At 35.0% G+C, this 16,946-nt stretch overlaps 1 long non-coding RNA gene across 1 annotated transcript in view; it reads right to left on the bottom strand.

The window, feature by feature from the left end:
* LOC145680907 (uncharacterized) overlaps positions 1-7,405 on the bottom strand; it is a 182,300-nt gene extending 174,895 nt beyond the window's left edge. Inside the window, exon 1 of the long non-coding RNA XR_014130695.1 lies at positions 7,274-7,405. This is a non-coding gene — a long non-coding RNA (uncharacterized LOC145680907). The remainder of the gene's footprint in view (positions 1-7,273) is intronic.
* Between the last annotated feature and the right edge of the window lie 9,541 nt (positions 7,406-16,946).

Genomic DNA, 16,946 nt, shown 5'->3' on the forward strand with positions numbered 1-16,946 from the left:
CAAATGACAAAACATAACAAATTTGGATTATACACAAACAGAAAGCTTCTGCTATATCGAGAAAGATAAAAGACATATGATAGCTAATGTCAAATAGCTTGGGTTAGGTTAAAGAAGAAATAATAGAATAGCAGACAATCATCTTGAAAAATACCAGTAGTAGTGCTAATAATAGCAAATAGCAGCAGAAGCCAAGCAAGAAAAATACTAAACACAATAGAATAGTACTCAAGCAAGTTAAGAAATTCTACTAGTAATGCTAGTACCAAATAGCAGAAAAAAACAAGCAAGGAAAATACTAAACACAATGGAATAGCAGACAATCATCTTGAGAAATCACTAGTAGTGCTAATAATATCAAATATCAGCAAAAGCTAAACAATAAGTATACTACACACAATAGAATAACAGCCAAACATCATTAGAAATAACCCTAGTAGTGCTGATAATACCATATAGCCAAAGAAACCAAGCAACAAGTATACTAAACACGATTAAATAGAAAGCAACCATTTTAAGAAATATATAATGCTAGCACAATAAGGAACACATATAAGGAGCACAGTCTTAAAATGAAAAGACATCTACAAACAGGCGCACAATTGGAAATTCTAAGAGGCATCTAATAATACAATTGCTAACAGAGATATAATAGCAAACAGGGAGGCAGAAAAACTTTTCAAATAGCTTAAGCTTAGTTCAGGATAGGAACATAAACTTGAGTATGCAATATTTAAGAGCACCATACTGGTTTAGCATTAATTAAGAAGTAGCGAACTAATTAGTTAGCAAGTAAAAGCAGGACATGAGCTTAAGTCATTTAGTTTAGGAAACATTTAAAGCTTAGCTACGGACAAGATCTTAAAAGTTTAAAATAATTCAAAACAAATTATTCAGATCATGATCATAATATCGTATTGGTGTTTATTAAGTATTGTAGGTCATTGGGGGTTGACGACTGAGGCAAAGCACAAATACAATAAATTAAATTTAGTTCACATTAGGAAGTACAATAACAGCAGGAATAGAAGTGACAGCAAAGTAAAAGAGGAAATCATGTAGTACAACAAACAGAAAGAAAATATTTAGCGATTCATACCATGGAGTCAATGAAGGACAGATATATTACATAACAAGTAAAGGTGGATGTTGTTAAATTAAGAAAATAAGTTACAAATTAGATAAATCTATATACTGTTAATCAAAGAGAAGCAAGAATATGTTAGCTAAAGCATAGTAGAAAAGACCAAAAAAAGAGCGGATCAAGATGTAATTTATGTAAAATTTAATTGGAAGGCCATCAAAATTAGGGTAACACAATAAATTGGAATAGCTTAGGTTAGGACAGGTTACATAAAAAGGCGTCAAACTCAAGCAAGAGAATATACTAATCTGTAAGAGATGGATTGTTAAAGGAACTTTACTTAATTTACCTATTTCATCATATTATTCTATAGAAAGAGATAGACATACATGAGAAAAAGAGAAATATTCAATAGAGATAAGCCAACGAAAGAAACGGGCAATTTAAAAAAAGCCGATCAAGGAAAGAGTAAAATAGAAATAAATAAATGTGTGCAGATAGTACAAAAGGTGAAATAGAAATCTAATAGCATTCCGCATAAAGCAAATAGGTAAAAATAGTTAAAGAGAAACACAAAGAAAAGAAATTTTGATTAGAAAAAAGGGCATACAGGCAAAGGTAGACATAGAGAGAGAGAGAGAGAGAGAGGCATACATGCAAAAGTTTACATGATAGTAGAAGAAAGAAGGTTAGATTACAAGCGGAACAAAAAATAGCAGCAAAGCAACAAGCAGTAGCCGATACTCGATAGTTCACATGCAACCAATAGTAGTAGTAGTAATAGTAGCGGTAGTGGTAGTAGTAATAGTAGTAGCAGAAGTAGCAATAGTAGTAGTAATAGCAGTAGTGGTAGTAGTAGCAGCGGTAGTACTAATAAAGATCTAGTAGTAATAGTAGTAGTAGTAGTAGTACTGGTAGAATACTAGTAGCAGTAGTGGTTAACAGTGGTAATACTAGTAATCGATAGTAGTAGTAGTAAAGGTGGTAGTAGTAGTAGTAGTAGTACTAGTAGTAGTGGTAGTAGTAGCAGTAGCAATGGTAATACTAATAGAGTAGTAATAACAGTACTGACGGTGAGTGGGATTACTAATAGGCGGTAGTAGTAGTGGTGGTAGTACTAGTAGTAGTATTAGTAGTAGTAGTAATAGTAGCAGCAGCAGCGGTAGTACTAATAGAGTACTAGTAGCAGTAGTGGCTAACAGTGGTAATACTAGTAATCGATAGTAGTAGTAGTAGTAAAAGATGGTAGTAGTAGTAGTAGTAGTAGTACTAGTAGTAATGGTAGTAGTAGCAGTAGCAATGGTAGTACTGGTAGAATACTAGTAGCACTAGTGGCAGTGACAGTGGTAATGCTAGCAGTCTGTAATAGTAGTAGAGCTGGTAGTAGTATTAGTAGCAGCAGCAGTGTTAGTACTAATAGAGTACTAGTAGCAGTAGTTGCTAACAGTGGTAATACTAGTAATCGATAGTAGTAGTAGTAGTAAAAGATGGTAGTAGTAGTAGTAGTACTAGTAGTAATGGTAGTAGTAGCAGTAGCAATGGTAGTACTGGTAGAATACTAGTAGCACTAGTGGCAGTGACAGTGGTAATACTAGTAGTCTGTAATAGTAGTAGAGCTGGTTGTAGTATTAGTAGCAGCAGTAGTGGTAGTACTGATAGAGTACTAGTAGCAGTAGTGATGGTGACAGTGATAATACTAGTAGTCGGTAGTAGTAGTAGCGATAGCAGTAGTAGTACTAATAGAGTACTAGTAGCACTAGTGATGGTGGCAGTGGTAATACTACTAGTCGGTAGTAGTAGTAGCGGTATCGGTAGTAATAATAGTAGTAGTAATAGCGGTAGTAATAGTAGTAGCAGGAGTATCGATAGTAGGCGTTCATGCAGCTTCAACGATCATGTGTTTTACATGTATAAAATATCTGTAATTCAAAACTTAGTTACTTAAGAACCCAAGATAAATACATATGTAGCGGACTCAGCTAATACAGATTTACTTTTAATTAGATACTTTCTGTTACATATACAATAAGTTTCCATATACGTAGGCTCTCATTGGGTAAGCATTTATCTAATGTAGGGTTCCAGGGTAAGCATTCTACATTGAACTAAATTAGTGACTATTTATAAGAAAAAAGGGATGCCTAAATTTAATAATTATTATTGCAAATCTTGAAAATGAGTTTTTAAAATGTATCACTCTAATATAAACAGTTATATTTTCTGACAATATCAATAACTTGGTCCAAATACTGTTCTCAATAGAATCTGCAAATATAAGTTGGACAATTAAATGAAACACTTTTTTCTTAGTTTTACATGCGTCAGTGTCTTGAACAATAGTATTCACATTGAACTGAAACAAGTGTTTCTGCTTCTGTTATTTATATTGACTATTAATAAGGTCTCCCCATACTTTCACGAATATTAACAGCGTGCTGTTCTTCCGCCTCTGATTATATTGAAATCTCCTAAGTAAATGTGTATCCTATTTATAGTTAAAATTGCGCCCATTTAACTCAAATGCATGACATACTCAATAGTAAAATTGCGGGGTCAGTGCTAGAAATTCTTGGTTCAACAAATCCTGTAGCGTTCTCATGACAAAAAACAAGTGTTTGGTATAAATAGCGGTAAACAAACAGCGTAATCGTGGCTTTTCTCGGAGTTTCCTTACACTTTCTATATACTTTTTTTCAACAGTTTTCTTTGTAAAGTAAAACAATATAAAAGATTCATTTCTCATGAGCATCGTAAACTGAAAGATACTGATTCTTTAGCAAGTGCATACAAAATTCCCTCCGTTCTAATCTTAGGGGTGCTAAAGCGTTAAGAGTTCCATATCCAGTCAAGTATTTTCATAACAGTTTAAATCTTATATAAACTGTGGTGGGATCCCACCCCTTTGGCTTACATTTGAAAAAGATTGGTGAGTATTTTACGAAAGTCATAATTGTGGGACGCTAAACTAAAATATGTCATCTCAATATAATAGTAAATTTCAAAGAATAAGTTGAAATACGGTAGTATCAGACTCAATCTGTTATCCCTGGTTGTATCGTAAGCGTTACATAAGTGCTTATTTAGTCTACATAACATTTCAGGCACTTTTCTATTAAATATATTCGGTATCGTTCACTAAACTATATGTATTTCTTCCCTATATAGTTAAACCTGCTGTACGCTAAGCATTTAAATGTCAAAATATACAAGTCTCGGCATGCTTTCCTCTCCTCAAATAAGTAATTATCCAAGGAAGCCTAGAAATCTAAAATCTCGATTCCAATTCTATATGTATTTCTGAGTATTATCCTGAACATCCCACTAATCAACCTTACAAGTATTGAGGAGTGCTATAACATTTCTCGACGGCGTCAAATATTTTAAAGAAGCTAAAGACTCTAATTGTTAATTACCAAATTTCATTTAATTTTTTTTGTCCGCCTAAACGATTTCTCATTTGTATTATCAAACGGAAATAGATATAAAACAAATCGGGTACGCTAATATTCAAATATTACTGTAAACAAGGCTGCGAAAAACACAATTTATGTATAGCGTTCAACTTATTTTACACAAATACGGAGCTAATAGCTAATTTGAAAAGTCTGTTATAAAATTACGTTTCCAATAATATTGAAACTCAATCGGGTACAAATCAAATTTAGTTTCAGGAAATACTAGTTTCAATAAAGTCAAATAGTACGCTAACAAACAAAACCCAAGAGTACATTACAAAGCTTACTATCTAAAATATATGTACTATAATTCGTTGTAAGTATATATATATCTAAAATCGTGTCTACGGACCCTGTAATCATCACTATTTCTTAATAAAATGTAATCTACAAACTAAAATACAATGTGATTAGTCTAAATAGCAAATCAGTACAACTCCTCCTTTTATATAGTATTAATCAATTTGTCCTCATACCAAAATATTTCCTATATTTCTTTAATTGTGGGGAATCACTGATAGAGTGCTTACTTCGAAGGCAAATTAGGGCATCATAACAATGTCTGCTGCATATCCATACATTTTTTCGGGGTTCTATCTATTTTAAAGGAACAAAATCACCACCGTTTCCCTCATAACTTAGCAACTATATTTGCAAAAAAGTCGGAATAATTTCCCAAATCATTATAACTGCGAGTTTTTCCCAGAGTGACTTAAAACAATATGATGCAGTAAACAAAGTTAGAGGATTCTTTACATTTGTTCTACCAATCTCCAAAACTTTAAAATCCATGTGTGTCGTCCGTTTTTAAAATTACTAACAGCCTTTAGAATCTCAAACCAAACAAAGCGGCGCTACTAATTCAATAATATATGCCTCATATAATCACACCGTTGGAGGGTCATGTCTCAAATTCAGAGACTGGAGGTCGCCCCTCATTTAAGAAAACTAATAACTTAGTTCATGCACTCTATCCAATTTCCTTAACTGTCAATATTAATTGTATTACACTATTTCAACAGTTATGAATCTATTCGGTTTGTTTCACTCTAAATTTTCTATGACATCCAATAAATTAAAACTGCTATTTCGCTCTACGCAATTTCTACTTTCATTTAAGCTCCTCCCCATAAAATTTAATTTTACATGCGTCCAAAAGAGATAACATCTATAAAGTATTAAGCTTCCTCGGGTAGCATATACGGCTTTAGCACGGTGGAGGTCCCCCATGTTACTCCCTTTGGTTCACGAATATAATAAAATATAGGTCCATGTCTCCTATAGCCTAGCTGTTAAAAGTAATAATAAAACTTGTTCCTTACTAAACAGTTAACGTACACGCCTTAGTTGTGGGAGACCCACTAATGGGCAAACAACGCTAAGCTATGCCTCATCTAGCTACAGTGCTGAATGTTCTCTATGCATTATCTTGAACTTTAAACGTAATTTTACTCGATAACCGTAAAATTGAAAGAGTACATTTTCGGTAAGTCATAATCCAGAAAAGATCTAAATTCAAATTCAGCTATCTTCAATTACAAGGCTAATATAATAAATAGCAGTACAGTCAATAAGCGTAGACTCCTCTCATTATGCAGCGTAAAGGATCTAAGAAAAAATTAAAACTAGTAAACTTCAATCTAAAACCTCAACGGCATTTATTATATATAACACAACTAAAAGTCATTCCATAACATTCTAGATGTTAATGCTAATTATTCTACAATTTCATCTCATGACTTGTCCCTAGCTAGACACTCTTTATTTTTTACTGCTACCATTAAAATAACTCCTTGGTTACTCACAAAATTTTAGAATTCAAACCCTTTAAACTTAATTATTCTGTCACGCAGCAATTCCTGTAACACTTCCATTTCATATAAAGTCAATACTTTATACAAAGTTATAATAAAAATACTATCGGTATGTGAGATCAACAATAAAAAGTTTAGTAACCGATGACCATAAGGGAACATCATAAATGTAATTCAATAGAGCTGGCATCACAATTTAATGGTCATATTACAAAATAAGGAAAACAAAACGTAATGTTGATAAGGGGCGCTGAAAACAACCAAATAAGTCAATGTTCTTGCAGTTAATTCTTTTTTCGCAAAACGAAGGATTTTCTTGATATATATATAATCTCAAATTGATTCCTAGTTACAAAACCTTAAACTCCAACGTGATAAAATACACATTTCACACTACTAAACTCCAATAAAATCACTTCAACAAATAACAATTTCCTACAACTTTGATTCTAATTCTGTACTGCATAATAATGAGATACAAAAAATCTCCAAAACGGAAAACAAAGTTTGAAATCAAACTCAAGATGCGCAAAATTCCAACTCAATAATAATAATAATAATAATAATAATAATAATAATAATAATAATAATAATAATAATAATAATAATAATAATCGAGCTTCTTTCTTGCTAAGCTTTTAGCGAACGCGCCTTCGGCAATTAATTCTTTTATTCCTACGAAGCAGTATTCAACTCCGCTTTCCATTGTTCACAATCGTCAAAGTTTGTTCGATTCGTTAAAAAAAAACTTGTTGCTGAACAGGACTATAAACTCAAACTCAACTACAATCAACATGATGAAACAAATCTCTTTCAATAAACAAAGTTTAAAAACAAAATATCAATTTCATGAATTAATCAATCTTTGCAATATTTAGTTCTATATTTTCTATGTATAAAAATAGTTAAAGTTTTCTTACCTTAATTCTGCATAAGCGCTGAAACAATCTTCGATGTCAATACGGCTAGCTGCGGAAATCAAACACCCAAACTAGTACACCAATAAATTCTAATACAATCACACGATAAAACTTCTCTAAAACCAAGCGCAGTACTAAGCATATAATAAAACGGATATGGTCGGTCGTGTATTTATAAAGCCAATCAATTCCGTCAATGCGGAAGTTCATTCACCCCACCCCCCTTCTCCTATCTATGACTACTTACAAATATCTTTCATCCTTCTACCGTTATGCTTATTTTAAAAAGAAAAGATAGATAAAATCTGATTTCCTCATGCATTTTCATCAGCTATAATAAATGAGGGGTCAGTCTCCTGCCTTGTCCCAGTTTTTGGGTTAAGCGAACAGGTAGCCAATTTATTTATTTATTTTCTAGCCAACATGTTATTTCAAAATATTGAAACGAGGTTGCACATAAAAGAGAAAATTGTGGAAACCGTTTACTGATTACTTAGCAATAACTCAGTAAATAACGACGCCAGTATACATAGCAGTTTCTTTCCTTAACTAGCATTCCATCAAAGTAACCTTTAGTGGCCATTAGGGAAGCATTCGAGTCGAGTCGAGTCGAGATTTAAGCCTCTCTCGACTCGTCTCGAGAAAATGTTATCTCGACTCGTGTCTCGACTCGAAAATATGTTTCTGTCTCGACTCGTGTCTCGACTCGACAGTCTCTGTCTCGACTCGACTCGAATTCGAGTCGAGACGTCTCGAAATTCGAGTCGAGACAAAATATATGAGTTAAAATATACGCACACATCAGCCAGACCATCATGACTACCTACCTAATTGTCAGTATGTCGACTTTTGGCATGGATAAAAACGGCGACACGTCTTGGCATACACGCAATGATCCTTGATAGGTCGCTGGAGAGAGCTGGCACCACATGTGCTCACTCAGGTCACATAATTCCCGTAAATTCCGGGAAGGGGGGCGATGTGTTCTGACGTCACGTTCAATCACATCCCACAAGGGACATCACTCAAATGTCCGGCTCCAATTGTAATGAAACTTTTTTTTTGCTGATAGAAGGCATGTATGCATCATTACTTGTGAAGACAAATTTTTGCCATGGTGCATGTTTTCTATTTTTCTTTTTAATTAGCTTTTAAGAGTTGTGATGTGGTTATTAGAGATTACTACAGAAGTCCCTTACTACCCTTTGTAAACGGAGCGTTAATGAAGAAAAGTGAAGAAAAACCATGTGGATACATATAAGTCCTGGGGGAAAGTCGTATGGTAGATATGACCTTGATGGCAGCCATCTTGAAATTCGCCATTTTGAATTAAGGTCAAGTTTTCAAAATGGGAATAGGGTAATATGATACATAATTTCGGGCTAGAATTTAATTAGAAAAATAATGGTGAGGTTAGTTTTAAGATACACCCATTTGGGGGAATGTTACAGGCATAGTAATTGTTTTTACTTACTGTGTGCGTAAGTCCCTTCTTACTTTCGTCTCACAACCTGTAAATCGATCGCAACGGCAGAGCCCGGTTTCGCACTAGTGTTTAGAAATCTTTAAACTCACTTGAGGCAATATTTGTGGATCATTGTATTGTATTTTGCCTTTAATTAAATTTGAACTCACTTCATGATCTTGTGTAAAGTATCACTAAAAGAGAATTTGTGTTTTTATGGAGAACGTAAGCATAGCAATTATAAAAGGTGAGTAAGGTGCGTATGTATTTATAAGAAAGTTTATTTTACGAGTCTTTTGTGGTTCCGCCAACCTATTCTTTAGTTGTTTTTTTTAAATAATCATATCTCATAAATAAAAGAGCTATTATAAAATCTCATACCACTATTCTTTAATACTTATAAAATTTTATTTATTGTAAAAGCACTGGCGAGATATTTCTTATTGCCCACTAAAATTATGGTGGAGCTCCTTCGTGGCTAACGGTTAGCATACTTGCCTTTGGCGTGGGAAACCCGGGCTTCATTCCCGGTGGGAGTTCATGTTGTTCGGATTCCACGTTAATCAGTAGGTCCACGTCTCACATAGCCTCGCTGCTGAACGGGACGTTAAACTCAGAATCAATTCAACTCAAAATTATGGTTTTGACTTTATTATGATGTCATTAGTTTAAACGCCCAACTGCCCAGTAATTATAAACATTGACTACATTATAAAATTGTAATTTGTGACGACTAAAATATCAGAAATTAAAGATTATTCTTTGGGTTTTGGAACATTTTGAAAAACGTGAAAAACTGGTACTGCACCGATACAACACACCTTTTGGATTTGTCATTGTGTAAAGTGATACAAACTAAAGAAGAATTACAACTTTATGAAATTGTATTAGGACTTATTATTTAGAAATAAACACCAAATAAGTGTAATTGAATTGTTTACAAAACTAATCATGATGAGAAAACTCTTGAATACTATTATACAAACAATTATTCTCTTTTGTTTAACACTGTAATGTAGGGTATAAAGATCCAATAGTCAGAGAAATAAATATAATAATAATTGTGTTTGAACATAATTCACGGTCGTTTTCTACAATCCTAAAACACGATTGTCTAGTTTGTTCAGCATTGTTTATTAAAAGAATACTTAAGAGCCTGACCCTAAATGATGTCTGTCCGACCTAATCTTCAAGCCTGATTACGGCCATGGGTGTCAATATGTTTCCCATACTAAAAGAATAAGCCTTCAATTTAATTATGATTTAATTGGTTTTTTTAAAAAAATGAAATGAAATCTTTGAGTTTAACGTCCCAGGATTATGTCTGTTAGGCTAAGGGAGATAATGATTAAAGTAAGTGAATGATGATGGAAGAATTGTTGGAATGAAATTGTGGGAGGAAACGGGAGTACCCCGAGAAAACCCACGAGCACGATGTTGTCCACTACAAAACTACTTTGCCGGGAATCGAACCACAGCTCCACGCACCAGAGGTAAGCGCTCTACCACTGAGCCATAGTACTCCATCTAATTTGTTTAGATAATAAACTAAGTAGTAACAAAGACTATCCACCGGTTATTTACTAAGTAGTATTTTGTGCTCGGAAATATGATGTACGCAAATGTTACCACCAGGTCTCAAAGGGTTGAACATGCATTTCGCGGTCTGCAACCCGATTTCCAATAGTGATTCTGGACAAACATTCATCTACCAAGAGATAGAAACACGCAATGAACCCAGGAACATTGTCGAACATTATCGTTTTGGTGTACATGTGTTCTTGTGTGTACGATTAAAAAAAAGAAAGAAAGAAAAGAAAAGAAAATGAGTTCGTGGCTTCTATTGCTACTAGTGTCGCATTTAAAATAACATATAATAAATAACTATTAGTCTTGTAATCTTTTCTTTAACTGTAAAAATTTGAACTGCCCGGTAAGTTTGTCTAGGGTAATTAACAAGCACAGAGTTGTACATACCACATATTTAGGGAAACTTTGATAAATAAAGCATTTCCACAGTCCATACAGGATATTTTGGTGCTTAAGAATGGTGCTCTGATTTGAGAAGAATTTCCTTTAACTGCCATGAAATAAAAGACCAACTTTTCAGTCCGGAGAAGAAGTCGCCTACTTAAGCCTTCATGAAACTATAACTTCAAATCGATTTTCTTTAACGCAGCTAAGCTGTGCTTCTATCATGAGAGAGCAGAACATGTGTTTTCTTACATCATACTCCCTCTCATCTAAAAGACAATTTCAATAATCAGAAAGCTGTCTGGCCTAAAGTCCTAAACATGGAATGGTCTATAAACAGACTCTCCATCAAAAAGGCTAATTCTGTTACTTATAGGATTGAGTTGGTTGAATATAAGAAAATTCCTCTCACCAGAGAAGTAAAGCGCCTTCAGCAGAACCTTCGTTTGAGGTTAGGTTCGCATCGAGAACTAGTCCAGTATTCTATAAGTTCACACTCAGTTGAATACAGTCAGACTGTGGTTTAAAAACAGTCTTTGAACCTCGTAAACAAGCATCCTTCTTGCTCACAATTCAAATAAGGCTCTCACTCTAAAATCCCTACAACTTGCTCCGTTACTATGGAAACAAGGTATTGCTAGCAATCTTAAATATATGTGGAAATGTCAATATTCGTAAAAAGACACTGTCTCCCGTGAAAATGTTAGATGTTCCCTACTAAGAAATAACATAAGAGTAATCTATTTCTCTATCCGGGGCTTGATTTACCTTGCCTTAACTAGAAACAAGTCGAACTGACTCAAAATAGTTCTGAATTCCACTCATATACTCAGAAATAACTTATTTCAACAGATATGCTGCCTGCTTCAAAGTTTGTTATAGAGAATACTGCTCCAACTCGAGTTGTATATCTGATATATCCCAGATAATCCATTATTCTCGAAGAGAAACCTTTAAGTCAGGGTTGCCACTCTTGAGACAATCGATGATGCTAAACACGGGCCTGAATTACCATATATTTTTCTAAATTATGCCAGATTCTTTACTAATCTTTCCACACTAGTTTTAAAGACCAACCACCACTTATTTTCATTAAGAGGAGCTAACTGTATTCATGTACTTGTATTAAAGAAATAACATGACTCTTTTATATATATATTCAATTTTTGTTTAACCCGATATGGACGACGAAAACAAATTTGTAACGTTTCAACGCATTGTTTTATTGCAAGCCAGAGCATTTTTTTATTCGAAACGACGAACGTTTCATATCCGTTACGTTTCGAGGATTATATTTGACAAGTAGCGAAGCCTGGCGTATTCAGTGTGGATCACAGCTTGATACCGAAAACATTTTTTTTCTTCAACAGGAAAATAATTCCGTCCATAAAGGGTTAAAGGTATTTGAATGACTTAAATTTACATTTGTACGTTTTTAGTTCATATCCGTATCAAATACCAAGTTTATGATGAATCAACTACACAAAGTAGGATCCAAAAACGCTCATTGCAATTTGTTCCATCCTTCAGTCGAACCAGGAACTGAAACATAAAGAGTGACATTTTCTTTTTAAAGATACTTTGTCCAGCTAAGTATTGTGAAGGTTTATGTCAGTAGAAGGAATTGCATTCCATTATACAAGCGCAATTTCACAACTTTATGTACACATTACTAAATATCGAACACCCTTGTCCATATGATTAGCGTACGCGTCTTTGGTGCGGGAGACCTAGGTTCGATTTCCGATGGGAACTCCTGTGGTTCTGAACCCACGTTAATTTGTAAGTTCACGTCTCATATAGCCTTGATGCTGAAAGAGACACTAAACTCTAATCTAACACTAAATACAAATATTTAAAGAAAAATGATGACGCACCAAGATGACGTGAATTTGGCTATCAAATCCATTTTGTGTTTTCAGTTATTTTCTAGTAGTATTTTTTCTAGGGATCCTTTCAAAAGACAGTGATGCAAATTTCGTAACTGCGAATTCCTGTTAGAAGCCATGAAATTATCCGATTAGATGCAAAATTTCCCGTCCACTAAAATAGATACCGTAAATTTACAATATTTAACAATAAATAATTTTGAAAGATATCGCTTTCGAGGGAAAAAATGAAGTGAATTCTTTGAGTTTTACGTCCCACGGTTATGCCGGTTAGGCTAAAGGAGAGGGGTGATGATGAGAAATTAGTGAAATCGTGGAATGAAGAAAGTGGGAGGAACGGAAGAACCCCGAGGAAACCCACGCACACGGTGTTTATCCACCACAAAGTTCACTTGGTGCGAGCTGGGATCGAACCACGGTCGCCACGCACCAGAGGTGAACGATCTACCACTGAGCCCCCGCGGCCCCGCTTTAGAGGGGCCATGACGTATAGTTGAACTCATTCTCGTAGCATGAAAGGCACTATTTATAATTATGCATGATAGGATCACAAACAAAATTTAAAAATATTATGTGCACTTTCTTTTAACAAACATTAAATTGTCTTTTATGGTGTGGAAGGGAATGTTATGTTCGAAAAAAAAAGTCCTTAACACGATTCTTGTTGCTACACACTGCATGTTCCTAGCCACAGAAAAGATGCAGCGATAGGTAGGCTATTTTTCAATTGCTTTACATTAGCTTGATGTTTCAAGTCTTTTGTGTGTTTCTGAAGTTCACTTTTACCACAAAAGAGCTCAATATTAACATGTCTTACATAGCTTTGGTTCGATTCTCAACACGGACTGCAACTACCCGTTAAATTGTGCATCCGAAAGGCACTCTTTGTTAAACCTCGCTTATCACCGCTGATCTTAATAATATATATAACTTCACCGCGAAGCAAATGTTGCGTTTCTCTCTTTCATCCTAACACAAAACAAAACTAGCCACAGCTGTGACACGAAGGAGCTATTTCGAAAAGAAACAAGCTGTGCTTCATAGAGATGTGTACCAAATGATAGAAGTATAAAGTATTGTTTTCTTTCCTGTTTATTGATATCAGTTGGTGTTCTTAATGAGTTTACTCATTAGTTTAGAAAGAGTATATATGGAATTTGGACATATGTTGTACGTATTCCCCTGAGAAATTGATGAGACCAGAAAAATTATAAGGACAGATGGAATAGGTTTAAGCGCAAACTGACTTTATCAAATATTTATTCTCCATAATGGTACCACGCGGAAAACTTGGTATAGGCCTACTTTTATCTTTACCTCCCTCTGTTAGCTGTTTCGTATCATATATATCGAATGGTTTTTATATTTCTTCTGATCATTAAAACAACAATGGTACCTGTGTGCGTGCAGAAATGCAAAAGCACAATGTAACTTCCTATTTGTTTTGAAAACAACAAACCCATTTCACGTATGCGAGAGAAATTGAGCACAGCGAGATCGGGTGTTTACTCACGGTCAGTTCGCAGCAGGAGTCCATGGTAAAAGATTTGGCTATCTCGAAAACACTCGCAAAACCTTACAAATACAAAAGACTGCGCTTCAAAGAAAGTTTAGACACAGATGTTTCAATTTTCTTTTAGCATCTTTCTTCAGCAAAAGAGTCGGTTCATTGTATTCGAAAAAGGGAAGGGAGAAAGGGTGAATTTATATTTTATGTGGGGGGTAACGTTGTAAGTAGTATAAACAATACATACCACTTCCGACTCCGACTCATCCCACCTGAAGTTGTAAAGTAGAAAGGGACAGAAGTATTCAACATGACTGCGCACTTGAGTTTCAGTTCACAATACTAAAACCAGTAAGCAAGTAAACAGTCTTTTGTAGGATCGTGTTTTACTTCTTGAATTTATTTTTGAACATTTCTGTGAATTCAACTACAGAACGCAGTAGAAATACGGACTAGTTTTTACTCCAACCATTACTTTCGCTCCAACCCAGGGATGCCACATTTATGATTTCGTACTAGATTTAGTGATTTTACTATTGAACAAGTGATCTAGTACGCACTTGGGTAAATAGGCACATTCTAGTGATTTTTTTTGCATTTTTTTCTGATGCAGACAAATGAGAAGGAAATGGTTCTTAAAATAAAAGGAAGAAGTATATTGCAGTTCAAAACAAATGTAGAAACCTTAAATTATTTTTTCTTTTCCCTCTGACTGAATGAAACCCCTGCTGTGTAACGACCTTAGGTAAACAACGGCTATCTTTGGTCCGCTACCTCCTTTTGTTAGCCGACATGAGATGGGTTACTTTTTTTTTTTTGAAAAAAGTGAAGAAATAATTATCCAGTACATTTACGTTTTGTCAGGCACACAGGCGCAGTCTGTACTTGTTTCCTAACGAATTTTAGCAACATAACATAAATGAAACATATGTACCAGAAAATAGAGGCAGTACAAACGGAAATTTTCATCTGTGACACATTTGATGAGAAATATAGTTAGATGTCACGTGCAAGCACTCTAAACATGTCCTATCCTGTAATCCTATTCGTATGTTTATGTAGGTGAGACTGAGAAATCGAGAAACAATAATAACTGGTTTTCTTCCAGGGGAAAAATCTAAATGTGAAGGGGTGTTACACTGGGACTTTAATTGCGTCCTTTGTACAAGATTAACAAGTAATAGCAATTTTTTAATTTATCTTAGTTCTTGGGGAGAGGAAGATGGAAGAGAACCTTCGTAAGGACCTCTGCAAGGAAACATGAATACTATCCGCCACTGTTTGTTACATTACACAAAATAGTTTTATATATATATATATATTGAGTTTTAGTCAGGGTTTTCATTCTGCAGGAGAGGGGGGATTGTAATACCTGACGAACATTTTCTATTCTCAGAGTGTTGCAATGATAGAATTTCCTCCATTATAACTTGGCCAAGCTATTGCATTATATGTAAGGATTAAGTTAGCCTAGAAAAGCTTAAATTTCTATGGCAGTTTTACTCTGTACCCATGTTTCTCATTTTCGGTCTACGGGACTCTGTGTCCGGAAATTTTCGATGGCTTCCAAGTCGGAAAATAAGTGTATCAAAGGCATATATATTATATCTATGGTTATATGAGGCATGGATCTACAGTTTAAAGTGGGATACCGGTAACAAATTCATGAGCTTCCACCGTAAATCGAACCAGAGTCTCCCGCGATCAAGGCGTATGTGTTAACCATACAGCCACGAGGAAATTCACATAAGCACACACACATATATATTGTTGAGTTGATTTTGACTTTACCGTCTCTTTCAGCAGCGAGGATATATGAAATGTAGACCTAATGATTAACGTGGAATCCGAACTACATGAGCTCGCGCCGGGAATTGAACCCGAGTCTTCCGCGGCAAAGACGCGTACACTAGCCGCGGAGTTCACACACACACACACACAAAATCAGAGTCCTCACACACCAAGGGTGAGAGCTGTGCCACTGAGTCACAGCGGCCACAGGGCTAGGTCGAGTCCACTTTACGTTCATAGTTTCTTAGTACATAAATGTTACGATTATGAAATAGATTTTCCTTAATGAGCTGCATAAAAACAAAAGCTTTCGAAATGCATTAAACAATTAGCTCGATTTGAGTGTGAACTTATATCAGTGTGAGTGTGAAGTTATATCAGAGTGTAAATACGGATACGCACCAAAGCTCGAAAACTTAATACACTATTTCTCCTATATAGTCAGCATGTATCAAGCAATCGTTCAGCTTTCATTTGAGAGGATGGAAATCGAAGGCCCCTGAACAACTATGTTACTAATGTGCGGAATGTATTTATCTTACAGTGAACTGCTTTGATGCCAAGTGGCCTAACTCCAAAATTGAAATTTTCCAGGAGTGAAAGTTGAAGTTCAATATCTCATGAACAATCCATATTTCTTTTATGTTGGGAACCAAAACCATAACGACTGTATGTAGTTCATTGTTTTATAACTTAGTGTTTACAAAAATCCTTTAAAAAAATACCAATCCATAGAAGTGAATGGTACTTATCTGTACTAGTTCTTGGCATCCAAGCAGTCCATTTATTGTAATACTAGCTTAATATACCCATTCTTCGCATGGGAGCTGTATTTGGAAGTCAACACCTGTGGAAGTATCACCATTCATTTCAGTGACCGCGAAAACTATGGATTTGACACTAGTATCAATCAATATGGGCTATTTATGCATGTCTCGGTATTCCTCACCCGCTGACACCCGGCCCGCATACAGTAGTAGCTGAATTTGCAAGTCATCGCTGATGAAAGTGTCACCATTGATCTCAGCGACCGTGAAAACTATGGAT

Source organism: Thermobia domestica, chromosome 3 (assembly GCF_964235325.1).
Source record: "Thermobia domestica chromosome 3, izTheDome1.hap1.1, whole genome shotgun sequence".
Lineage (NCBI taxonomy): Eukaryota > Metazoa > Arthropoda > Insecta > Zygentoma > Lepismatidae > Thermobia > Thermobia domestica.